Source organism: Saccostrea cucullata, unplaced genomic scaffold, assembly GCF_032062105.1.
Source record: "Saccostrea cucullata isolate Sc308-1 unplaced genomic scaffold, CSIRO_AGI_Scuc_v1 ctg203, whole genome shotgun sequence".
NCBI classification, from domain to species: Eukaryota; Metazoa; Mollusca; class Bivalvia; order Ostreida; family Ostreidae; genus Saccostrea; species Saccostrea cuccullata.
The window spans coordinates 5,113-32,318 of NW_026925998.1; the positions used below are offsets into that span (position 1 = coordinate 5,113).

A 27,206-nucleotide genomic window follows, 5' to 3' on the forward strand; every position below is an offset into this window, starting at 1 on the left:
GTTTATATATCTCAGTTTATTCGATACGCAATAGCATGCTCTATGTATGAACAATTTCTTAAACAAGGTAAATTATTGACAACCAAGTTGATGAAACAAGAATATCAACAGTCTCGTTTAAAGTCATCATTTCTTTAGTTCTATGGTCGATACAATGACCTTGTCAGCAAATACAATTTCTCATTGAAGTCAAATGCTGACTGACGTTTTTCATACTAATTGTTAGTCCATTATTTATACACTGAATTGACGACGGATTTTTTCCGTTTCCTGATCATGACAACTAACACACGGCGGGTGTGACCTGTCGGCAGGGGATGCTCACTCCTCTATGGCACCTGATCCCACCTGTGATGTTTCGGAGGTCCGTGTTTGCTCTGCTCTTATTTTGTATATTGTTTAATGGACTTTGAGATTGAATACTGTTCGTTATCTCCATATCCTTCTCTTAATAAACAATGTACAAATTTTATACATTACTTTCAAGGGATTTTTAAGATATACAATAAATTTTACAGTCGTTTTTTAATTGAGTACGACTGAGACAGCCATTTTTCGTCACAGGTGACCTACATATTGACGTCATTTTCACATTGTGACGTCACAAACAAGGAACAAAACTTTATTCCGCATATGCTGTTTATAGAACTTCTGTATGGCTATGTGTGTACCAAATTGTTTTCTAATCTGAATTGTGGTTTTGTAGATATAGAGATAGTTTGCGAGCTTTTTGATCACCCCCTCGTAGTTATAATGAGCAGGAATGTTTCTTCAAAAATTGTGAATTTAAGAGCCTCTTGGTCTGGGATTTGGTGTTAGGGATGGGCTGTATTTATTATATAGTGAAAAATACAAAATACATTAATTCTTTGGAAATCTTCTTCTCTTCTCCTGGGTATAAAGCAAACTAACTTGGTACATTGTTGTTATGAACAAGAATGCCTTTTCCAAAATTGTGAATTTTTATAGCGGGGATCTGTTGATGAAATCAGATTAAGACCTTCTACATAACATGTGTGCTAATCTGTTAATATACTTCAAGTTAGCATAGAAATGTAGCAGATAAAAATTGTCCATGTACACCCTTAGCCTTCTCTGATTTGTAGGTTATCATCATGGTCAACATGTAGTATGAGGTCACAATATAAATATCACGTGCACTCTATTTATGATACTGAATCTTGGACAATTGTTACAAGATTAGGATTGATCATGTTAATAGAGGATAGATTTTGATAAGTTTACCTTTAATGAAATACCTTACGCCTATTTAAAAATAAAACATTGTAATTACTTAGTAATACTTACTTAATTAGATTTACTCCACCAGTGAAAAAACATCGTAAATTCTTTTCTTCATTACCAATTTATCAAAGCTATTAGTGGAAATAAAAAATGATGCCTTTTAATTGCATGGGATAGTAGAGGAAAAATGATATCTTAATGAAAAAATTTTTTTTTTCAACATTTATCTTGGTCACAAAACTTTTGAGAGAAAGGCCACAGGATTTTGATTTTGTTTAATACAGGTTTCAGAACATCTCTTTCAGTTTATTACACAATTATCTTCAATGCACATTTAAGAAAATAGCAAAAAATAGTTTTAAAATGGTGACACAAATAAGGAGACAAAGATAGTAATATATATCAAGTAATTTTCCTGTTTTTTAAGAATACAGTTAAAACAATATTACAATTTGTGATGCAAACAACTGAACGGAATGTAAAGGAGACCCTATCATTACACCCTCAACATTATCTTCAAAGGTCAAGATATGAACTGAGAAGGTAAATATTTAAATTAATTAAATTACTTGCAAGGGAAAATAAGATGGATCGGTAAGTATTTAGGGGCTACATGCAATACTGTTTTTATTAATCCCCTGTGAAATCTGAGGGGACTATAAGTTTCTTTTAAGTCGGTTGATCCGTGCGTCTGTCAGTCTGTCTCAATTGGTTTTTCGCTTTTTTCCCTAAACACTGGCATATATTGAGCTGGTTTTCGGTTTGTTAGTGTACAGATCAAGTAAGCATTTAGTTCCGCTTCATTGAATTTTAACGGCATTATGGCATTTTTAGTTTTAATATTTGGGTTCACGATCCCGTTCGTGCTGCACTAAATTAATGTTTCAAACGAGATTGTCATGTTAAAAATTATTACAAAGTTCTATCGTTAAAATGATAAATGTCTTTGTCCCGAGATATTAGATTATTCTAACTAAGTGACATGTAAAATTGTTCTTTCTAACCATGTAAAATGAGCTGTACTGATCAAAGCATGTATGGATTGTACTTTAATCATATTTTATGTTCTAAGAAAGATAACTCGCATTTATTAATGTGTTGATTTATCTCCCTTGTAATCAACCGGAAGTATGGTTGTTTAGTGTTACACGTGTGTGTACATTTCTCTTGGTTAAATCTGATAGTTACTTTGTATGAGACACTACATATATGTCTAATGGCAATCAAACACGTCTTTCTTTGTAAGCAGATCATCTTAATTCGACGAATTTCATAAATCGCCGAAATTGACACTTTTTGAGGACATTTTTTTTCATTTACGGGATATTATAATGGCATATTAAACAGAAAAGTGGATCCCGGTAAAGGACATGTATTGCCTATGCAGTATTCTCAGAATGCTTGTTTAATCTAAAGTTCATTCAAAAAGGGCTTCATGTTAAATAATGGATGCATGAAATAATGGACTAAATTCAAGATAAACTCGGTGCTTTAGTATAAAAGCAGACTAGAATAAATGTTCATAGTGTTTTATATCTGAGCATAATACCAAGTAGTATTTGTACGGGAAAGTAGAAAACGAAGCAGGCGCTTCGTCTGATATTTTAAAAACAAAATTTGAATTCGTAGCATAATTTGAATTTGTAACATACAAAGTTTTATGACAATCTGTTTTCAGTTGTGTTCATGTCTTAATATATTCAGTAAACAAATATAATAAGATGATCTGTGATTGTGTCCATATACGAGGGACGTACGCGTTCAATAAATAATGTCATTAGCTCGATGGCATACAACACAGTCATATGACATAAAGCTTGACTTTCTCTCATTATTGAATCTTTAATGAATTGATAACAGTTTGTGTGACCACTTTTCATCGTATTATTTCATCGTGGGAAGCTGGAAAACAAGGGTTATTCGAGACACTGCATTAGAAATGAATGGTCAAGAATTTGTAAACTAGAGTAAAATTAAACGCTTCATTAAAGCAGCTGTAAAACTTGTTAATATCCCAAAAATATATTAACTGAAATATGTGAAAGTTACAGCAACCAATGCCTGTTTTATAGACAGGTGAACATGTAGATTTCAATAAACAAAAATTATAAAATGGGCATCAAAAATGGGCACCGTCCCTGGCAACAATTACTTACAATAACCGATGTAAATTTGCGAAATTTCAACAAATTATCAATGATTTTGTTTTATTGACTTTAAGACACATAGCAAAATTGATAAAAATCATTTTCGGGATAGTTCTTACTGTTTTAAATAAACATTTTATAGTAAAAAATTTTAATACTCAAAGGTCACCCTATATTTTGAAAAATGAGTGAAAACGACAGTGTGTAGGAATATCCAAACAATTACTTTAAAAAAATCAAAAATTGTACTTATCCACATTTGTATGAAATTCTAACAGATAATGAAACTTGAATCCATTTTGCTTTTAGCCCTCAAAACAAATTTACAATAAGATGCAATTGACAAAACTCCAAAGGCCTAAGAGAGCAAAGAATTGCAGAAGCATAAAACAGTTTTATATGCTATTTTCTTAAATATTAGTGGTCTTGTTGTTCAAATATATATTCGGGAAGGAAGTTCAATTTCTGGAGGAGTCTAGAAAACATTTTTTTTTTGCAAAAATTTGAAAGGTTTATGAGAGGAAGGAAACAGAATGAGGAATACACCACATTAAATGTCTTCATAACGGCGGCCAAACCCACAGGCCATGAAGAGTAAAGATGTTTTGGGGATAAACACAAAGTTAATGTTTTGTCACACCAACAAAATTTGCCAGATCTTTCAACCTTTGACTTGTTTCATTTCCTAAACTTAGAAAAACATCTATCAGAAAGAAAAAAAACAAGCACAGCAAATCATGGGATCTGCCATATTCCAATATACGAAGGGTCTTACTTAAAAATGTTCTCGAAAAACAATTAGAAATTGAATGAAAATGTTACGGATATGCGTTTTAATTGTAAGAGAATATTTTAGTTAAATCATTAAGACTAAGTCATAGAAAAGCATTTTTTGTTTCTTTCCGAGCCCCAATGACATTACTTATTGAACGCCCCTCGTATCAAAATGTTCATTTTAATAATTGAAAGTCTTGTGTGATAGACCTAAAGTATATTATTTTGTACAGTTGAGCGTACAATTACGAAAGCGAAAATATATTCGATTGCATAAATCTTGGAATCCTGGAATTACGATATGCAAGAGTTGATTTTAAATGATACTACTTTCTTCGTAAGGTCTAACTTTACATATAATTTGCGAACTAAGCACGACAGCTCAGTTTCCCCCTTTTTTATATCCTCTAAAAAAAGAAAAGCATTATATATAATCATTATCTCTTCTTCAATTTTCTCTGTGGCGCAGTAGTAAGAGCGTCTGCTCTTGAGTCGCAAAGTAAGAAGTTGATCCTAACGTCGAGGGTTCGAATCGCATTTTTGGACTTGGAGACCGGTCCTTCAGATGAGATGGCATAAACCGAGGTCCAGTGTCGCATTGGTTAATGGCCCGAAATATCAATGGTCGTAAGTGCCAAGTAAAGGACAAAATTTGCAGATCTCCACCGAGAAGTGGTTGCGTCTCTTTATCAAATATGAGTTTTAAAAATATTCTCTAGTGGGACGTTTAACAACATTTTTATTTTCAACATTCCATTTAATGGATTTTTTTCACGATACAGATATTGTTTTTTAAAAAATTCTGGTACTCTCTCTTGTTAGTGATTGTAAACCAGCGGACAGCCTGAATAAGAGCTATTGTTATGGAGCCTGTGAAGTCCCGCTCAGTGAGGAAACCATTGGAGAGGTGTTACTACACGAGGAAATAGACCCCGATAAAGTGTTGTTTGCTGCGCCGGAATTCAACCAAGAACTGACAGTAAAGAAGCTTCGCAAAGATGTAGGTAACAGTGTGGTTTTTTTTCGGCACGAGTAGTATATATATCTTATATTGTATATACCTTGTACTTTCAGTAAGGCGTGGCGTTCTCGGCACTACTTAATTAACGTCTGTCAAATGGTGAATAGATTCTAACTGGTTAAGAAAAATAACATCAGGAACATTAAAATATTGTGGAAAACGATGAGAGACTCCACAGCTGTGCTGGAAGAGACAATTTTATTGGTTATTCGATACACTCGTTGCCATTTGCACGATTTCTATCCCATGTATACTTCAATAGTGAATGAAAGCTTTGTAAATTTCAGTTGCTAATTATGTAACGTCGAGAATGCCACGCCTTTACTGAAAGCTAAATTGAGAATTGTACTAGTTTTACATAAATGTCATCAATTTCGTCACGTCATAAAAAATGTCTATTCTTTTCTACAAACTTTTGATTGTTTCTTATGCCCCCATAAACGAAGTTTCGGGGGGGGTATATAGTTTTTGCCCTGTCCATCGTCTGCCTGTCTGTCCGCAAAAGCTTTATCCTTGCCCATAACTTTTGACTGGGTAGGACTATGGCTTTCATACTTCACAGACCTTTCTTTGGGTAGCACCATTTTTTACCTCTTGAGTTAAGAGTTTGACACACTTTTACATGTACACAAAAATTCCAAACTTTAACCTTGGCCGAAACTTTGGAACCATAAGGGCTATGGCTTTCATACTTCACATTTGCATTCGTTAAACAGTATACAATCAATCAATAAATCTTTGTGTCAAGACCTTTCATGGGATACCAACAATTTAAGGACATTGGCAAGGTTCCTGGCTTTTGTATAGATTTTTTCAAGATCTGAACAGGTGTAATGGTACTAAACATGTTATATTCTGGTACATTTAACCCAACAAGCCACCCTTCTTTATTAGATTTTTTCAAATCAATATTTTAACAATTCTCAATGCATTTCCTATGTAAAATTTTCATAAAAAGATTGTACTTTATTTTTTACCATAAAAAAATTCCAAAATCCAGTAATTTCATAAAGTTTATATATTATATACATTATTGTATCCTCATTTCCAATCATATCTAGTTATCATGACTGAAAACGCAAATTTAGAAACATGACACAGATTTACGAGCACTGTTCATTATTTTAAAGTTTTTTTCCTTAGTATCTAATAATGGTAAAGATTGGTTGACTGTTTATCATTATGTAAAGTAATTTACCATATTGGAAACAAATTTTCATAAAAAATATTGGCATAGATTTGTTTTATACTTGTTTGCAGTTACTACATGTAAATGGTGCCTCCTTCGCACGACCTCATACATTTACAGGTTCTCGGCATTTGTCATACCTTGTGATTATCATTCCCAGCATGGGTACGGTAAATAACGGTCTGTTGACCACTGTTTACGGTCTGTCTCTGTACAACAAAACTACCACCGTTTTTCTTTCTTGCTGTAGAGATAATTCTACCCGTTGAAGGAAGCACGTGTGCTTTTGTTTACCTCTGTAAAATACGCTTTGTTGGTTTTCATTTCATGGAGAATTCTACACGGGAGATCACTCTCAATCACAGTTTTATAAGTAAATAAACCGATGATATAAACCTTTTTTCTCCGGATAACCGTGACTTGTTAATGTCCTTAAATATGACCTTTGAGATTGACCTACTTTAAAAAAGCATTGGCCATAACTTTTGAAGGGCTTTCATACTTCACATATGTAATCTTCGTGAAAAGACCTTTCATTGGATACCACCAACTTTCATTTTGACCTTGAAAATTGAAATGCTTTAAAAAAACAAAAACCTTGGTAATAACTTTAAAACGGTAAGGGCTAGGGCTTTTATACTTCACATATTTAATCCTTGTAAAATTTCCTTTTATTGGATGCCAACAACGTTGACCTTGACCTTTGAGTTTGACCTATTTTTTCAAAAAAATTAAACTTATAGTTTTTGAACGGTTAGGACTAGGTTTTCATACTTTCCTGATGTTATCTTTGTGACAAGGCCCTCTTAAGAAATCAACAACCTTGACCGTGACCCCAAAGTTTAACCTACCTTTAAAAAACGTTAACCTTGTCCATAACCTTTAAACAGGTGGTGCTAGGGTTTTATATTTCACAATTGTATTGCTTATAAAAAGGCCTTACTTAGGGTATCAATATGTTTTATTTGCATATGAGAAAATTTAACCTTCGCTATGTTGCCGTACGGGGGCATCAGTGTTTCACAAACACATCTTGTTTTTAAGCCCCTAAACGAAGTTTCGGGGCTATATAGTTTTTGCCCTAACCGTCTGTCTGTTTGTTTGTCCGCAAAAACTTTAACCTTGCCTAAAACTTTTGTTTGGTTGAGACTATGCCTTTTATATTTCACATATGTATTCCTTGTGACAAGAGCTTCTTTGGGGTACCACCAAATTTGACCTTTTGACTTTGACCTAGGAGTTCGACCTTGGCCATAACTTTTGAAAGGGAAGAGCTAGTGCTTTCATACTTCGCATATGTAATGCCTGTAACAAGAACTTTAAATTGATATCAAGAACTTTGACCCTTTGACCTTGGAGTTTTACCTACTTTTTAGGTCACTTGAGTAAACTCAGGTGACCTATTGCTATCTCTTTTCGTCTGTCGTCGTTCGTAGGTCGTAAACTTTTGAACATTGTTAGCTTCTTCTCTGAAACCACTGAACCAATTTCAACCAAATTTGTTATACAGCATCTATGGGTGAAGAAAAACAAACATTTAGAATTTCATGTTCCCTGCCCCCCTGGTGCCTAAGGGGTGGGGCCTAAACAACTAAAATTAATGTAATCTTTAAAAATCTTCTTTACTCCTGGACATCAAGCAGTCAAACTGTTGACATAATAATAATCAGCATTGAGTCGTCTACCAAAATTGTGAAATTCATGGCCCCAGGGTCAGGGGTTCTGGTGTTAGGGCGGGGCTCTATCATATAGTAAAAGTGCATTATTTCTTTGAAAATCTTCTCTGCTCTTGGGTATTAAATAAACTAAGTACATAGTTATGATGACCAAGTGGCCTTTAAAAATTGTGAATTTTATGGCACCTGGGTCAAGGGGTCAGGTGTTTGGGCGAGGCTCTATTGATTATTTAGTGAAAATGCATGAATTCTTTATAAGTCTTCTTCTTTGTTACTGGGTATTAAACAAGCTAACTAAGTACAAAGTTATGATGAACCAGAGTGCATCTTCCAAAATTGGGAATTTTATGGCCCCAGGGTCAGGGATTCAGGTGTTAGGGCGGGGCCTCTATTGATTTTTTAGTGAAATTGCATTAATTCTTCAAATATCTTCTCTGCTCCTGGGTATTAAACCAATAAACTATGTACATAGTTATGATGAAGAAGGTTGCCTCTTCCAAATTTGTGAATTTCATGGCCCCTGGGTCAGGGGTTTTGGTGTAAGGATTTAATTAGGTAGTGAAAATGCATGAATTCTTTAAAAGTCTTCTTCTTTGCTCCTGGGTATAAATAAACTGACTGAGTATATAGTTATGATGAGCAAGTGTGTTTCTTTAAAAATTGTGAATTATGTGGCCCCTAAGTAGGGGGTTGTGATCTTAAGGCGGGGCTTTATTGATTATATAGTGAAAATACATTGATTCTTCAAAAATCTTCTTCTCTGCTTCTGGGTATTAAACCAATAAATTATGTACATAATTATGATGAGGAAGGATGCCTCTTTCAAAACTGCGAATTTCATGGTCCCATGGTCAGGGTTCTGGTGTTAGGGTGGGGCTCTAATGATTATATATAGTGAAACTGCATGAATTCTTTAAAACTCTTTTCCCTTGCTCCTAGGTATTATGCCAATGATCTTAGTATATATTTATGACAAAGAAAGGTGCAACTATAAATTTCATGTTCTCTAGGTCAGAGGTATCATGGGCGGGGGGGGGGGGTAACAGTACATAGTCTGAAGATAAATAAATGCTTTGAAATCTGCTCTGTGGTATTGATCAATGATTTATGATGAAAAAAAAATTATAATAGCATTATGATAGCATTTCCAAAATTTTGAAATATGTGGTCCCAAGGTTAGTGGTTCCTGAGTGGTTGGGTGCATGACTGGTTATAAAGTGGAAATGCGTTTTCTCTTTGTTACTCGGATCTAACTCTGGCTATTCAGTAACTAGAGTAAGCATTATACTTCACATATGTAATCCTTGTGAGAAGACATTTCATGGGCTACCAAGAACTTTGACCTTGACCTTGGAGAAAACATTAACCTTGGCCTAGTGTCATATTTCACAATAGTATTTCCAGTGAGGATATCCTACTTTGGGTACCAAGAAAAGTTTAATCTTCGCTATGTTGCCATACGGGGGCATCAGTGTTTCACAAACACATCTTGTTTTGCTACTCTTCTCTCTAAAAGCTTATTTCTGTACAAATATTAGACTTCAAACTAAATCAATAATAAGTCAGTGATTTAATCTTAACTCAGTGTTATTTAATTTTATTTACAGTCCAAACTGTTTTCAAAATGGCTTATAAAGAATGGAATTCAGAAAGGTGACATTGTCATGGTCAATGGAGTGGCGGATCTAAAATATTTCCCCTTACTTTTGGGAACAGTCTCGATCGGATGCATTTGTCAAACGGTTAGTATAACCCTTTAGCAAACACTTTTCCGCAAGAAATTACATCAATATTTTTTTTTAAATTGCATTTCGCATATATAACGTAATTGAAACCATTGCAGGTTTTCGGTTCCCATTTTAAAAGCCAGCAGCAGCAGGTAAAAATTTTAACTATTCACATCGATTTTTGTAAGTAACGAAATAAGGCATAAACAAATTTTTACTATGCTATAAAGATTATATTGATTTTAAAAATGTGCTCATTTACATTGTAATTTGGATAAACTATAAAAGCTTACTGCAAATCAGGGGTAAAATGATTTTTTTTTAACATATACTGTTGAAAATATCGGCATCTCAAACACTGATATGTCGAAGTATATTTAAAGTCCCAACTACTTATTCTTTCCTCGGATATCTCGAAGTTTTTTCTCGGTCCCATCGAGTTGGAGATAGCGGTGTTTGACTGTATACTTCAAATTTGATCTAAAGAACTTTAATGAAGCTCAAAGTCCAGTTACAAAATAAATATCGAGAAAAAAGCTTACAAGGATCTTAAACACTATCAGAGGTGGGATCAGGTACCACATGTATGTGGGAGTGAGTATTCTCTACCTACCGAACACACCTGCCGAGAGCTCCTTGTCATGATTGTCAAAATGGAAAAATCCGTTAACAATTCAGTTTGAAAACAATGACCTTATTTGTATGTTAACTTTTAGTCAGCATTTGACTTAATGATAGGTTGTATTTTGCTGCCAATGTTGTATCTACCATAAAACTACTTAAATGGGGACCTCAGACGCGATTGAAATTCTTGTTTCATCAACATGTTTGTTATAACCTTGCCTTGTTTTAGAAATAGTGTGTAAGCGGAACACTTTATTCTGTATCGAATCATCTGAGAGATGTTCACCTCTTTGCAGACGCTAAGGAAGTTGACGATTGAAAACTTTAAGAACTTATGTTCTTCAAAAAGCTTTATTTCTGGGTCACCATTAACGTCTTTCCTAGTGTTATATTGTTATATGAAACACAGATCTGCCAGACTCATGTGTACCTCACTCGGATAAAACTAGTCGACATAGAAATAGATAAGTATTGTTAATTAATAATTCGTCGTCGGAGTGTCGATTTAAAAGCAAGTGTTTTCTTGTTTTCATGAAGAAGTTTTTGAATAAATTCTGCTTCATTTGAGTAAAGAATAAAGTTCTTAATATATGTGCGTAAGTAGCATCCTTGGAAATTCTAGCAGATTGTTGGAATACCTGATCTTAAAAAATTACATAGATATTGCTAGTCAGAATCTCAAGCGTCGATCTTTTAAAATAATTTTTTCAGAATACTTTTGTGTACAATCAGAATGCTATAAAAAAGTAATTTACGAAAAGAAATAAAATAGTAAATTTACGAGTTCCGTTTTATTGGAAAAGCAGCCGTCTATGGTGTCAAAATATTTTGTTGGGAATGGTTGTAATTATTTAATTGTGTACTGTTTAACGTCCCTCTCTAGAATGGGAATGGTTGTATAAATTGTTTAATTTCGTACGTTTTGATGTTGATTTTAGTAAAACTCTGTGATTCCCAATACATTTATTGAAACAAAATATGCTGATACGAACAGTTATCAAATGAACTACGAAGCACATAAAAACAATACAAATTGGGAGTAGGCAAACATGGTCCTCTAAAACATAAGAAAATAGATCAGGTGCCAAAGTTGAGGAAATAGCCTCTGTCAACCGGATACGCCGACCATCTGTTTTAGCAACTTGTCATGAACGGGCAAACAGTTTGTTCAAATCATGACTCCTATGGTTAGGATGGGTCCACATAAGGGAATCAAAGTTTTACATAGAAATATATAGGTAAAATTGAGAAAAAATCTTTTCTTCAGTGTATAAATAATGTTATAACTGTAGTATTTAATAAGAGAAACTCGATTTACATAGGTTATCTTTGGATTGTTTTTGTATGTATGTATTATATATTTCTATCGTCAACTTCCCTTACTTATGCAGCAATATACCTTCATCACCTGCATACGGAGTATATATCTCAGTTGATCGATACGCAAGAGCATACTCTACGTATGAACAATTTCTTAAACGAGGTAAATTATTGACAAGCAAGTTGATGAAACAAGAATATCAGCAGTCTCGTTTAAAGTCATCATTTCGTAAGTTCTATGGTCGATACAATGACCTTGTCAGCAAATACAATTTATCATTGAGTCAAATGCTGACTGACGTTTTTCATACCAATTGTTAGTCCATTATTTATACACTGAATTGACGACGGATTTTTTCCGTTATTTCCTGATCATGACAACGAGCACACGGCGGGTGTGACCGGTCGGCAGGGGATGCTCACTCCTCCATGGCACCTGATCCCACCTCCGATGTTTCGGAGGTCTGTGTTTGCTCTGCTCTGATTTTGTATATTGTTTAATGGACTTTGAAATTGAATATTGTTCGTTATCTCCATATCCTTCTTGTGAAGGTTAACCCAACAGTGATTATAATGGGATCCCAGTCTGGAGAAGAAGACATATTAATTGCGGAGCACCTTAAAAGAAGCGACAACACAGACAGGTACATGTACTGATGTGTGGGGAAAGGCAAAAAAAAACGAGATTAATGAACAAAATTTACAAAAAGATTCGACTCAGAATAACACAGAAGTTTTTAAAATAATTTATGAAAATTAAATGATTTTTTTTTATCATGTTTAGATCATCCAGCCTGAAACAAATCAGATTTTTGAAAGAGTCTGATATCAAATAGTGAGTAATATCTTTTAAGCTATATTTCACTATAGGTGAAGATCTAAACTCCCTTCTTTCTATGTCTTCTCTCATTTAAAAAAAGGATAAATAAGAGATTTAAATTTCTGTAGTGATTTTCAAGGCGAAAGTCCAGTTACAGATGAATTATATTTGGCAACTGTTAAAAGTGTATCTCCAGAAGACCCTGCGTTCCTTATCAGAACAACGGTAAGTATTGTCTGGTGTCAAAGGCGGGTGATCTTCATATTGACAGTTCTTAGTTTTAAAAGCACCTCGATATATTTTGGTTTATTCATTCAGGGTTCTACAGGTTTCAGTAAAGCTGTTTTGACTAGTCACAAAACAGCGGTGAACTTTGGGATTTTTTGTGCAGATCGCCAGGCAGGGGAACAAGTATTCTTTTTTTTCTCTTTACACCTGTACAGACTGAGTTAAACATCAATAATTGATTTTCGTAAACATAAAATGAACTTAGTTTAGTTTATAGTTTAAGAATTAATTATATTTTTAGAGAGGCATTAAGTTTTTTCTTTTCGTTTAGGTGGTATCCAATGAAATCAATATCGCTATACCTAATCCTGTGACGGATGATATTCAGCCTGTGGTAATTACATTAAACGCGCTTATAAACTGGAAAACCTCAAAAATCGTGTTAAATCCCTCATGGCTTGACTTTGGATGCGAGGATATGGAGCGATTTGGCAGTTTTCTCCAAGATGAAAAGTTCGTTATATTAATTTACATATTTCGTTTTCAGAATGCTAAAAACACTCCTATCTTATTTCTGTGAATGCAATTATAGAAATGCGTCATCAGTAGGGGTACCCGGAGCAGTCTCGAAATTAGATATTGAAAATATGTAACACCAACGTTCTAACTCTTCATGCACCCATAATAAAAGCAGAAATAAATCTGTTTATGTGTATAATTTTTTGAGCTGTAATTCAAATTCATGTTGTGCAGCTTTGTTAGAATTTTGATCAGGATTACGGAGATCATAAAAAAATTAAGCGCGGTAGAGAAATCTGCTAAGAACGAAAAAATTGGATTTTGACGTCAAGGGCGGAGCAGCGAACATACCTAAAATTTTGTGTAGCGCAATGTAGAACACTTTTCTAGACTCAATGACCTGCTAAAACAATAACAACGAGAAAAAATAATGTGTTAGGGTTTGTTGGTTTGTTGTTCATTGGTATATATTTTTTTTTAACAATTAATTCAACCAGAATAAAATCAAAAGCTCCGGACGACTATCAGTTATTATGTACGGTATTAATGTCGTTACGATATTAATATCGTTGACCTGCTTGCATAAATCGGCACTGCGTGATTTTAAGTCATCTTTTTCCACAAATGTAAATTTTACACTCAGATAGCAACAGCATACATTTTTAAGGAATAGTTTAAGAAAAGAGACTGTTTGATTTTTGGACTGTTATTTGTAATTACAAAGAAGGAAAAGTACACATGCTTCCAGATCGTTTTACATGCGCAACCAACTCCGGCTGACGTGACGTTAAATGACGTAGCGATGCTGCTCCGGATCGATAGACATATGCATGTTTATCATTTCACCGAAACTTTTCTTATTGTCATAAGAATTAGAAATTTTGCGTAAGTGTTTTATTCGTTCTTTATAAAATGTTGATGAATTTTCATTTGAGTATCTCCGTCCTTTATGGAGTAAATGTAATTGTCTCAATAATTTCCGAACAGCCCTCGTAGCTGTATGTTTTATTGATATTAATGAACTGTTTATGCCATATATACACAACATTGTTCTATATCAGCATGCTTCTTATCTATAGCTTTAAATATATCGAGAATATTTTATAAAATATTTTTTCTTTAACAGAATTACACGTTATGCTGGTTATCCGTACGAAGTGATCAAGTTAGTGAACTCAGAATACGTTAATCAGTTTGATTTATCCAATCTTAAATCGGGTAAGCATTTAATTATCTATCACACAGCTACTAGATGCTGTATCTAGTATATAAAGATATGGAAAATGATCTATGGGTACAGGCTCTAAAAACCTAACGACCCAAATCAATATAAAGTTTTTTTGGAAACAGACAAAATAACAGATATATAAATAATCCCTAGACCATATTAATCAGGTATTTTATTTTTAATACATCTATATAAATAAAATTACATTATTACCATAGCTCACTTCTCCATGGCACCTATCCCCACCGACGACGTTTCGGAGGTCCATGTTTTCCATGCTCCTATTTTGTATTGTTACATGTGATGGACTTTTAGCTTGAATAATATTCATAATCTCCTTATATTTCATTATAAAGAGGAAATACTAGAAATAGATAATAAAGCTGTATTTTATATTAAATCATAAAATTACAAATCTTTAAAATATACATTTAAGTTTGTTATTTTTACGTTGTTTTTTTTATCAATTTTAGTCAATCTTGTGTCGCAAATAGTATCCAAAGAAATGCGTGAGACAATTTATGAACATTTTCCAAGTTCGTCGGTAAGTTTGTAATTTGCCTGAACTCATTGGGGATATTAAAGTATCATTTCTTACATTTTGAGTAAAAAAAATTGAATGTAATCAGTATGAAGACTTGTATTATGGGACAGGTTTATTACGGTGCTAGCGAGTGTTTAGTAGGAACGGCTACTTCTCCTGTCCACTCCTCCCCGGAACAACGCCTGGACTCCATAGGATACCCATTTCCACATACGGAGGTCGCTTATTCATTTCAATCAAGTTTATTGTAATTTTGTTAAAACCTTTTTTTCTCATTTATTTAAATTTATCGACAAGAATTTCTGTTTATTTCAATTTAAGTTACGTATATAATAATAATAAATGTAAAAATGTTTGACAGGTTAAAATTATTGGAGAAAAGGATGAAATACTCACAATCAACGTACCCGGTGAAATATGTATAAAGGGGTTTGGTATATTTTATGGATATTTAAACAATGATGAGTCAGAGACAGGTCCCTTGGACACAGAGGGATGGTTGCATACTGGGTATTCTCTCTTTTTTCTCAAGATAAGATTTTAGAGTTGGCTTATTCCTTTAATATTACTAATTTCATGAAGACAAACTGTTATGAAATTAATTTCACACTATTGTTTGATTTATAAAAGAGATGTTGGTAGTATGGATGACACTGGACACGTGACCTACATTGGCCGGAAATCCGACTGCTTGTTTTTCAAACATGGTGGAGATAAAATTTATCCCAAACAACTGACTGATATCATTTCTGCCCATTCAGATGTCTTAGAATCAGCGGTAAGTTTATATCTGGAAAAAAAATCACAATTGTAGTTTTTAAAAGTGTAGGTATTGAGATTATATTTGATAGCCAGAGAAATCCTGAATAATATCAAGGTTGGCTAAGATAAAAAGACAGAAAAAGCCTGTTAGAAGCGAACATTATATCTAATTAAGCCTTATTTTAAGCAGTGCATGCTCATGATGACCACAACCATTTTACAAAAAACTTTCCTACATAATATGTGATTTTCAATATTATGTGTTTTTTTTTTTAAATTAGGTTGTTGGTATTCAAAGCGACGAAAAGGGTGATGATATTTTTATATTTTACGTGTGAGTTTGCTTATTTATATTTTATTCAGAAGTGATAATAACTTTAACTGATTTATTTCCATTTAGCCATAATTTTGAATTTCTTATTCTACTTATTTCAAAGTTCAAATAAAAAAATGACTTCCTGTTTATTCAAATGAATCAAAAGCCGTTTAAGGTTTACCGCCTGTAATTATCTTTCAATATTTGCATTTGCTGTGTTTTTCTACTAAGCCAACTGTGAAATTGATTTGAAAACCATTTTCGTGTATACTCACGCGTAGAAATATACACGGAGAAACGTGCGTTGACGTGACGTCACAATGAAGCTGCAGCGACGTTAGTAAAAATGCAACGATATAGGACAGCGAGAAATTCAAATATTAAGTATATTTTAGTTGCTTCCAAACAAATAAAAATGTAAATATAAGGAATGTTTTTTCAGTTTAGTGTGAATTATTGTTGTGTGAATCACACAGACTTGCACGTCTAGGCATATTTTTCATGAAGCGCTAGTGCGCTTCATGAAATATGCCAACGTGACAAGTCTGTGTGATTCACACACCAATAACTCACACAAAACTTAAAAACATTCCTTAAGTAAAAGTCAAAAACCCAAAATATGAGTCAGCATGAATAGAAACATTTTTACATGAAAATGGATAAAGTTGATTTTAAATTACTGTATATATTATACACATATATATACACCTGATATGTGTTGACTTACTCAATTATTAAATTACTTGTTACAATTTGTTTAATTTTTGCTCAGTTTCATTACATATTAGTATTTTCATTAATTGAACAGATTCTGTTTTAGTATTACACAAAGTTTTTATTGTCTTTAAATTTCATTACATATCAGTATTTTCATTTCATAAATTGAACAGATTCTGTTTTAGTATTACACAAAGTTTTTATCGTCTTGAATGTATTTTTATTACAGATTAAGAAAGGGGTCTACAGCTACTCCAGGCAATATGAGGGAGCACATGTTGCTGAGTGTAAGATGTTAAAGCCAAATTGGAAAATTCATATTTAAGAAGGATTTATTTTTGTGTTAAATAAAAACCCTTTTATTTGAGCAGGTGGATGAGACCATGTGTGCTGACTATTTTATTCCCGTGCTAAGTCTTCCACGAATTGGTTCACGCCAAAAGGTCAGGTCAATAATGACGAATTTACATCAAAGGACAAAAATATTGGTTTTATTTGAAATATGTTATTAGGCAGAATCATAAATAATATTAAAAAACTGATAAAATTACAATCATCGTCGGATTTTTAACATATTTTTTAAAAAACACACGTCTGCAATTCCTCAATATTCTAACATTCCAGAAGTGAATGATATTAACTCTAATTAAACAATGTCATGTTAAATACAATTGTGGAAAATTAGGAGTGTGTTATTTTTGTAAAAGACAAAGGTTAAAAAATCCTTGATATTTATAATCTTCAAAACTACTGGCCTCCTTTCAATTTTGAATAAGAATATATTTTTGGGAAAAAAATAAATAAAATGACATGTTAATGATTTTTATTTTGTTTTTTATTAGGTAGATAAAATAAGATTGAAGTCAATGGCTGAAGAAATCAAAAGGACTACTCATTTAAATACCTGATGTGACTGTATGTTTAAAGCATTTTATTGTGTTTGTGATATCAGTTGAATTATGTTAGACAAATACTATACAGAATTATCTTTCAGTACCTCTAATAACTCTATTGTAATCTTACCTTTTTTTGTTTTAAATTAAAAAAAAACTAATATTAGAGGTAATTCATTTTCTCCTCAATGTTCTTTTTGTATGGTGTTCTGTTAAAAAATACTCCGTCTCCTTTTTTGTTGTTGTCTAGCATGCGAATAAAAATAGAAAGTAGTTACAAAACAAATGTTTTTTGATAAAATATTCCTTGTTTTTAACATATTTTATTACCAATATGGCAAAGAGATTGATCAAAAATTACAAAATGTTGGATATTCATCTCCCATGATATTCATTTTAAAAAGTTTACGTATTTGCATCTATTAAATATAATATAGAAATTAAAAAAAACGGTTATCCCGATTAACTTACGTGTTTATTCAGTGAAAAAAAATGCATGGCTGTATCAAGAGAAAAACGAAAAATGAATGTTGGCAATTATCGTTTTGAACACGTGTACGTTGGAAGCAAATACAAATTTCATTGTTGACATATTTCATACAAATCGTCATATTAATGCAGAATATCCGTCTACCTGATTAATATATAGGACCCAGATATTGTGATTACTTAGTAAAACTTAATTATTAGGATTGAGCACGATGTTAATAGGTTATATACATGTATTTTGATACGTCTACCACGTATTACAATACCTTACGCCTCTTTTAATACAAATTTTGTGATTACTTTAAAACTTACCTACTTGGATTTAACCGACTAGTGCAAAATACCGTGAAAATCCAAGCTATTAGTGCGTAATAAAAAAAATTGTTGCCTTTTCAGTGCATGAAATGTTATAGGGAAAATGTAATTTTTATGAAATATAAAACTATTGTCAAAATTTATCTTGATCGCATATCTTTTGTGATGCCTCTTTTTAAAACAGGCTACAAGACACCGTTTTAAGTTTATTGCACAACTGTCTGTAGTTTTTAAATGGTGTATAAATAAGGAAACTTAACATTAACATTAAGTAATTTCTATGTTTTTAAGAATACGCTTGTGAACAGTAATAACCATCTGTGATACAAAGAACTGAACGGAATGTAAAGGAGACCCTATAATTACAGCCTCAACATTGTCTTCAATGGTCAAGATATGAAGTGATTAGAGACATATATTTAAGTGTTAATTACATTCAAGGGAAAATATTGTGGATCGGTAAGTATTTAGGGGCTACATGCAATGCTGTTCTTCTAAATCTTTTGTGAAATCGGAGGAAGACTATATAAGTTTCGTCTACTTATTGTCCGTCCGTGTGTCAGTCTGTACCGTTTGACTTTCCGCCTTTTTTTCTAAACGCTTGCAGATATTGAGCTGATTTTTGGTATGTTTGTGTATCTTGATTAGTTACGAAGGTCGAGACCACTAGATTTTCTGACGTCAGCATAAATTTTCATGTAAATTAGCTATCTGTTAACTTTACCTACTGCTGAATGAGCCGCAATGTATTGTGGGCTACTACAATTACCCAGCTGTGTTGAAAATAAAGTGCAATTTGAATTGTCCCTTAGAAACTTATTTTCGATTCCTTTCCAAGATTTGTGAAAGAAATATTTAAAATGATGTATAATCTTTCATTTCTATGCTCAAATTTACAAAATATGCCTTATGAAGCCTCATATCAACTTATAATACATCGGCCTAAACCATTGTTCAAAAAGACGTAGGCCTGTGCTATCGTGTCAAATAAACATTGAGTTTTTTTCACGTGATATACGTGTACATATAGTTTTAGCAGGTAGTATATAGGTCCTTGGTTTTAGACAGCAGGAGAAGGTGTGCAATTATTATTTAACCCCTTAATATTACCAGAGAATGTTTTATGTACATGCAAACGTCAAAGCGTTTGTACGGTATTCGAAGCAACTATTAATCATCTAAAACAGCTCCAATATTAAATGTGAGCATTGAGCAATGTCTTTAGAATATAATCTTTCAATTTTGGTCTTATAAAGTGATAAGAAGCTTTACAGTTTTTCCAGTGAGGAGTTAAATAATGTGCAGTAAACCGACGAAAACCACGTGTCGCCATTGAATCGTAAAACACGTAGTAGAGTGTCATGCTTTGGGACTCATTGACTTGATTGGAGAACGGGTGTGACGAAGACATCGTCACCTGTTGAAAATTGCCTTCCATATACCTGTTTAAGGTAGTGGTCTCGACCTCACGGCCAGGAACACGTTAAGTTCCAAGACAGTACCGTTGTCAGAAACCTTTAAAGTTAAGCACTGAAAATGGTTCGTTGTCATGAAAATACAGGTAAGGTTATGACAAAAACTGTCCGGTGTCATTACTTGAGAAGACAAATCGTGAGCAGTTTTTCATTTTTTAAGTTAAATAATTTAAACCCATGTCTGAAATTGCAATGGGGAACAGGACTGACACCCCTTTTGGTGTTGTATGAATTTCATCCGTTAAAATGAAGTAATAAAAGAGGAGTTTGTGTTGGCAATCACATGCCCATATGTGAAGCCATGATCGTCAGCCTGAAAATTTAATATTTTCTTATGTAAAATTTATCAAAATGGTCCTTTTATTTAGAATTATGAAGAAAAACTTAATTTTACAAATGTTAGGCAACTGACAGCCTATTCTTGATAGCAGGCTTTAAGAAATCGCAATTTATAAGCAAAACGTCCGTTGTCAGTACATGTTAAGTTTTTCTAGTCCGTTGTCTTTTTCTTAACATATAAGTTTATCAATAAAACAGTCTGACTGAAGCCAGTCCCTGCTATTTTCACTTTGTTAGAAGTGAAATAGTAAGGGCTGGTTTTAGTCAGACTGATCAATAAATACGTATATAACAAAAATGATCAAATGTATGTGCTCTTAAGAAAGAGAAAGCATATTGCAGAAAATATTGAATCTTTGGGGCTGGGGGGGGGGGGGCGTCTTAGGAGTGGTGTACATACGCCAACGTGCTAACCATTCTGTGATGTTTTTTAGTCAATTCATTCTCAAACTAGAGTTCAAACGTATAACAATTCCTGAAATATTATCAGTAAAACAAAAAATAAAATGTTCGATCTACACGTACTTTAAAATACAGAAGTTTTTTATACGTATTAAATTATTGACAAACAAGTTGTTGAAACAAGAATATCACTAGTCTCGTTTAAAGTCATAATTTTGTAAGTTCTATGGTGGATACAATAACTATGTTAGCAAATACAATTTATCATGGAGTCAAATGCTGACTGACGTTTTTCATAGTAATTATTAGGCCATTTTTTACACATCGACGGATTTTTCCCGGTATTCTCATATTTCCCGATCAAGACAAGGAGCACACAGTGGGTGTAAACGGTAGACAGAGGATGCTCACTCCTAAAAGATTTTTTTTTGAATAGGCAAAGAAATTTATTAAAAATGAAGAGAAATATGAACCAATGACTGGAATCTTTTACTTTGAGATATAGCTCTTAAATTAACGTTTGCATAAAATCTTGGAATATTTCCTAAAAAATTAATATAATATAATATATAATAATAGAATAATATAATATTTGAATACATATTGTTCTTCCGCCTACCGCCAAGTTAATTTTCAAAAGTTAACATATTCGAACGATTTTTTTTTTTTACAGATAATTATATAATTTTTTCATTAAACATTACTTATTTGGGAAAACAAAGAGAGATAATTATAAAAATTTTGGTAAAACTGTTGTTTTTCACAATAAAAATCAACGAAAATCGAAAAATACTTTTAACACCCCCCTTCCCGTTAAACAAATTAAAATTCTTTTTTACAGGTAATATGGATTGTTTTTTCAAAAATTCAAACCAAAGCTATTTGTATTTCAAGGTGGGGGGGTATATTTATACCTTATCAAAGATATGTTTATAGACATAAACGACAAAAAATTCAATTTATGCCGCTATGAGAAATCTATTAAATCTTACACCTTCGGATAGTTACCATGGTTACGGATTTTTTTAATCGAAAACAAAAATCTTTGTTTTTGTTGCGCCATTTCTGTTATCCTGTTAGTGCGATGGGAAAAAACCCTCTACCCACTTCTTTATCCATATTTACATGTAATCTGATATTTTCACTGCATGTAAATTTCTAGTCAGTCTCAGGGGGATCACACTTGTACCTTTCATGCACCTATGTTCATGTTTTATCTTGTTTTGTTTAATATCAGGTGATCCCTCTTCATGGTTTGTTATACATTTTACTTTATGCCATTCAAGTTAATGACATAATCGACAAAACTGCATATCTGTGTTTAGTTATTTTTACTGCACTTTCAGGCTGATATTTCTCATAAGAGGCATAAATGCTTATTTTTTTCACCAATTTCGAAGCGATTTACAGCTGAAACAAAACATTTTATTAATATATTTATTTTTATAATTTCTTTGCCGAAAACATAAGAAAAGATACTAGGAACATTTAATCATATCCAAGACTATTTCAACACAAGCTAATTCGGAGAATTTGTGTCCCCTGCTTAGGGAAAAAATAAACCATGCGCAGTTCGGGGGTCGGGGGGGTCGGATCCCCCTGACTAAATTTGTAGAATTATTAAATGTATACAGGTATATTGAAGCAAATAAAAATGCCAATATGGATATAAAGATTTGATTGCTTATTCTTTATTATGTGTATGTGTATAGTAGATTCTTTTTATATGGAAAATTTATCACACTGTGATGATGATTTTATGAGTTTGTACGAGCCAGACCTCATAAATTTTTCATTTCACATGCTGAATACTATCATTTAGTAAAAAAAAGTATTTCGGAAAAAAAAAAGAAAATGCATCGCCTGGGAATCGAACCCGGGGCCTCTCACACGTGTAACGAGTGACATACCACTTAACCGCTTTAAACAGCCTAAAATTATATAGAGAAATGAAGTCACATACATGTATATATATGTATTCACGTTCGATATTGTCAAAATTTTACACAATGCATGTTCTAATTTAACCTTTATTAAACAGTTCTAATAGATGTAATAAGAATATAAAGTCCGCCGAAAATCTGTTTTATACGTAATAACTCCTCATGCCCCTGTGCTAAAAATACATGCGACATGTAATACAATAAATACAAATAAAACAAACGGGGCGGGACACTTTGAGAGGGGTGAGAGAGGTCCTAGGGAGTTTGGATATATAATTTCAATGCAAAAGCTCAAAATCTTCTTGAAATATCGCCCGGAAAGGATAATGTTACACACAGACAGAATGTATAAATTTACTACCTGGAACTTTGACCTTTTGACCTTAAAATCAATAGGGGTCTTCCATAGACCACAGGAAGTTGTTATGTAATATTTCATGGCAAAAACTCAAAGGGTTCTCGAGATAAAGCGTTATAAAGTGTTATAACAGACAGAATTTGCGAAATTATGACCTTGACCATTGACCTGTTGACCTCAAAATCAATATGTTTCTTTTTTTTAGTCCATAGGGAGTTGCTATGCAAAATTTCATTGCGAAAGCTCAAAGGGTTCTCGAGATATCGTGTGGAAACGAAAGCGTTACAGACAGACAGAAAGACGGACGGACGGACAGAGGGACGGACGGACAAACCCAAATTAATATCCCCCACTTTTCAAGCGGGGGACAATATGGTGATCTTTCAATGGAGAATGTCGTCCAACCCCCCCTTTTTTTAAGAACTGGAAATAGGATAATGCACTATTTAGCGCTGGATTTAAAACAATTCATCAATTACCATTGAAATGTTCTTTGTATTAAAAACGATTTTATGGCCAAATTGCCATTAATCCATTAATATTGAATAAAATAAGTGCAAAATGTAGGCGGGAGTCGAGTTAGCGTGCATATTTCTTCCTTCACTTTGAAGTTAGTTTTTTTAAGGAAAAAGGCTGAAGCCCTTATGTATGACAAACAAAAGCTGAACATTATATGAAATATAGAAAATATATAGCATACGTTTAGCTTCTTATCACTAATTAGTTCACCTATTTATTGAAGACATGCTTGAAATTTATCAAAGCATAAAAAAACTAAAATCGACCTCCTTCCTTGTGTATACGTACAGTAAAGTAGCGACAACGGACCGATGACAACGGACTGAATTTTCGTATCTTGGTATGACAACGGACATAAATTATAATAAATCAAAAAATTCAGTTTGAAGTTGTTTTATTTTTTTTTCTGTAAAGGCTATAAGATGTCTTGATACTGACTGCATTAATTGGTATATATATAATATTCTATTTACAAAAAATATAACATCTCAGAAGGGAAAATGAATGAAATCCACGTTTGATTTCACCAGGGTTTAATATCGCCAACGCAAACTCCTCTTTTATTACTTCATTTTAACGGATGAAATTCATACAACACCAAAAGGGGTGTCAGTCCTCTTCCCCATTGCAATTTCAGACATTGGTTGAAATTATTTAACTTAAAAAATGAAAAACTGCTCACGACCTGTCTTCTCAAGTAATGACACCGGACAGTTTTTGTCATAACCTCACCTGTAAATTCATGACAACGAGCCATTTTCAGTGCTTAACTTTAAAGGTTTCTGACAACGGTACTGTCTTGGAACTTAACGTGTTCCTGGCCGTGGACCTGTTACAGAGCAAGTAAGCATTTCGTTCCGCTTCATTGACTTTTGACGGTATTATGACATTTTTAGTTTTTTTTATAATTAATGGGTCACTATCGCGTTCGTGCTGCACTAAATTAATTTTTCAAACGAGATTATCATGTTGAAAATTATTCGAATGTTCTCTCGTTAAAATAATAAATGTCTTGATCCTGAGATACAGTTAGATTATTCCCTCAAAATGACAAACCATAGATTAATTCTGAGTGTTTATATATGTAAAATTGTTCTTTTTAACCATATGAAATGGCATTCAAATATGTCTGTCTTTGTAAGCAGATCAACTTAATTCGAAGACATTTTGTAAGCAAGTAATTACCGAAATATAGGATGTTATAAAATGACATCCTAAAGAGAAAAGGACAATGGCTAAGTTCCCTCCTTATTTGCATTATCTTTTTAGGTCACCTGAGTAAACTCAGGTGACCTATTGCTATCTGTTTTCGTCCGTCGTCGTGCGTCGTGCGTTTTGCGTCGTGCGTTAACATCTGAACATTTTCAGCTTCTTCTCTGTAACTACTGAACCAATTTCAACCAAATTTGGCACAAAGCATCTATGAGTAAAGGGGAACAAAAATTGTGAATTTCATGATCCCTGCCCCCCTGGGGCCTGAGGGGTGGGGCAAAACCACTAAAATTAATGCAATCTTTAAAAATCTTCTTCTTTACTCCTGGACATCAAGCAGTAAAACTGTTTGCATGATTGTAATCAGCATTGAGTCCTCTACCAAAATTGTGAAATTCATGGCCCTGGGGTCAGGGGTTCTAGTGCTAGGGCGGGGCTAAATAAGTATATACTGAAAATGCATTATTTCTTTGAAAATCTTCTCCTCTGCTCCTGGTTATTAAATAAACAAACTGCATACATAGTTATGATGAGCAAGAGTGCCTCTACCAAAATTGTGAATTTTAAGGCCCCAGGGTCAGGGGTTCTGGTGTTGGGGAGGGGGCTCTATTAATTATATAGAGAAAATACATGAATTCTTTGAAAATCTTCTTCTCTGCTCTTAGGTATTAAATAAACAAACTAAATGCATAGTTATGATGAGCAAGAGTGCCTCTACCACAATTGTGAATTTTAGGGCCCAGGATCAGGGGTTCTGGTGTTAGGGCGGGGCTCTATTGATTATATAGTGAAAATACATTAATTCTTTGAAAATCTTCTCTGCGCCTGGGCATTAAATAGATTAAATAAGTGCATAGCTTTGATTACCATGAGTGAATCTACCAAATTTATGAAATTCGTGGCCCTGGGGTCAGTGGTTCTTGTGTTAGAGGGGGGGGGGAACTCTATTGATTATATAGTGAAAATACATGAATTCTTTGAAAGTCTTCTTCTCTGCTCCTTGGTATTAAATAAACTAACTAAGTGCATAGTTATGATGAGCAAGAGTGCCTCTACTAAAATTGTGAATTTTAGGGTCGCAGGTTCAGGGGTTCTTGTGTTGGGGGGGGGGGGGGCTCTATTGATTATATAGTGAAAATTCATGAATTCTTTGAAAGTCTTCTTCTCTGCTCTTAGGTATTAAACAAACTAACTAAGTGCATAGTTATAATGAGCAAGAGTGCCTCTGACCTCAGGGTCAGGGGTTCTGGTGTTAGGGCGGGGCTCTATTGATTATATAGTGAAAATTCATGAATTCTTTGAAATCTTCTTCTCTGTTCCTAAGTATTAAAAAAACTAACTAAGTGCATAGTTATGATGAGCAAGAGTGCCTCTACCAAAATTGTGATTTTTAGGTCCCCAGGATAAGGGGTTCTAGTGTTGGGGGGGGGGCTCTTGATTATAGTGAAAATTTAAACTACCTATATAGTTATGAACAAGGACCCTAATCTTCTAGAATTGTGAATTTCAAGGCCCCAGGGTCAGGGGTACCATAGAGAGGGGGGCTGTACTTATAGACTGAAAATGAATGAATTGTTTGAAATCTGCTCTTTGGTATTAATCAAATATTTTTGAAAAGCAAGGCTGCCTTTTCAAAAATTGTGCAATGTGTGGATCTAGGCCTAAGGGTCAGGGGTTCATGTGTGGTAGGGGCACTACTGATTATTGCTGAATATTGCTGATTAGTTGAAATGCATTTTTTGTTCCTCTGCATTGCCTATGGGTTTAAGAAACCAAACTAAGCAACTGCTAAGTGTATAGTTATGATGATCAATGATGCCTTTTTCAAAATTGTGAATTTCATAGCATCTGGCTTAAAACATGAATCAAATTCAATCACAGGAAAGTTGTTGCATAATGTTCAGGTGGCCTATAAGGCCCATGGGCCTCTTGTTTTTAAAAAAAAGAAAAGCATACTTTTAAACATGATGTGTGGTGCAGTTGTTAGCGTCGCAAAGTAAGGAATTAAACCTAATGTCGAGGAATCCCACTGTGGGACGTGGACACCAGTCCTTTGGGTGAGACCGTATAAATCGAGGTTCCGTGTCGCAGTAGGTGCTGGCACGAAAAAAATACCTCCCTGTTCAATGGCCTTGAGTGCAGAGTATAGGACAAAAAATAGCAGCTCTCCAACAGCAAGTGGTGGCGTCTTTATATGATTGAAAAACTCTCGAGAGGGACGTTAAACAATATTCAATCAATCTATCAGAAATGTACTGGTAAATAAAACTTCAAATTACCCGCCCCTGAAATACAGGATACGGTGAGACTGAGCATCTTGTCCTTAACAAGGGCTTGGAATCCTGGGGCTGGGTCAGTACGAACAACTGCAAAAGGTCCATCCATTGGTCTGAGCTCTACTGGA

At 33.6% G+C, this 27,206-nt stretch overlaps 1 protein-coding gene across 1 annotated transcript in view; it reads left to right on the forward strand.

Annotated features, from left to right (window-relative positions):
• Positions 1-4,975: 4,975 nt before the first annotated feature.
• Positions 4,976-27,206, forward strand: part of LOC134270337 (medium-chain acyl-CoA ligase ACSF2, mitochondrial-like) — a 47,788-nt gene continuing 25,557 nt past the window's right edge. The window contains exon 1 of the mRNA XM_062752558.1: positions 4,976-5,166. The gene's annotated coding sequence lies outside the window, so the exon portion shown is untranslated. The remainder of the gene's footprint in view (positions 5,167-27,206) is intronic.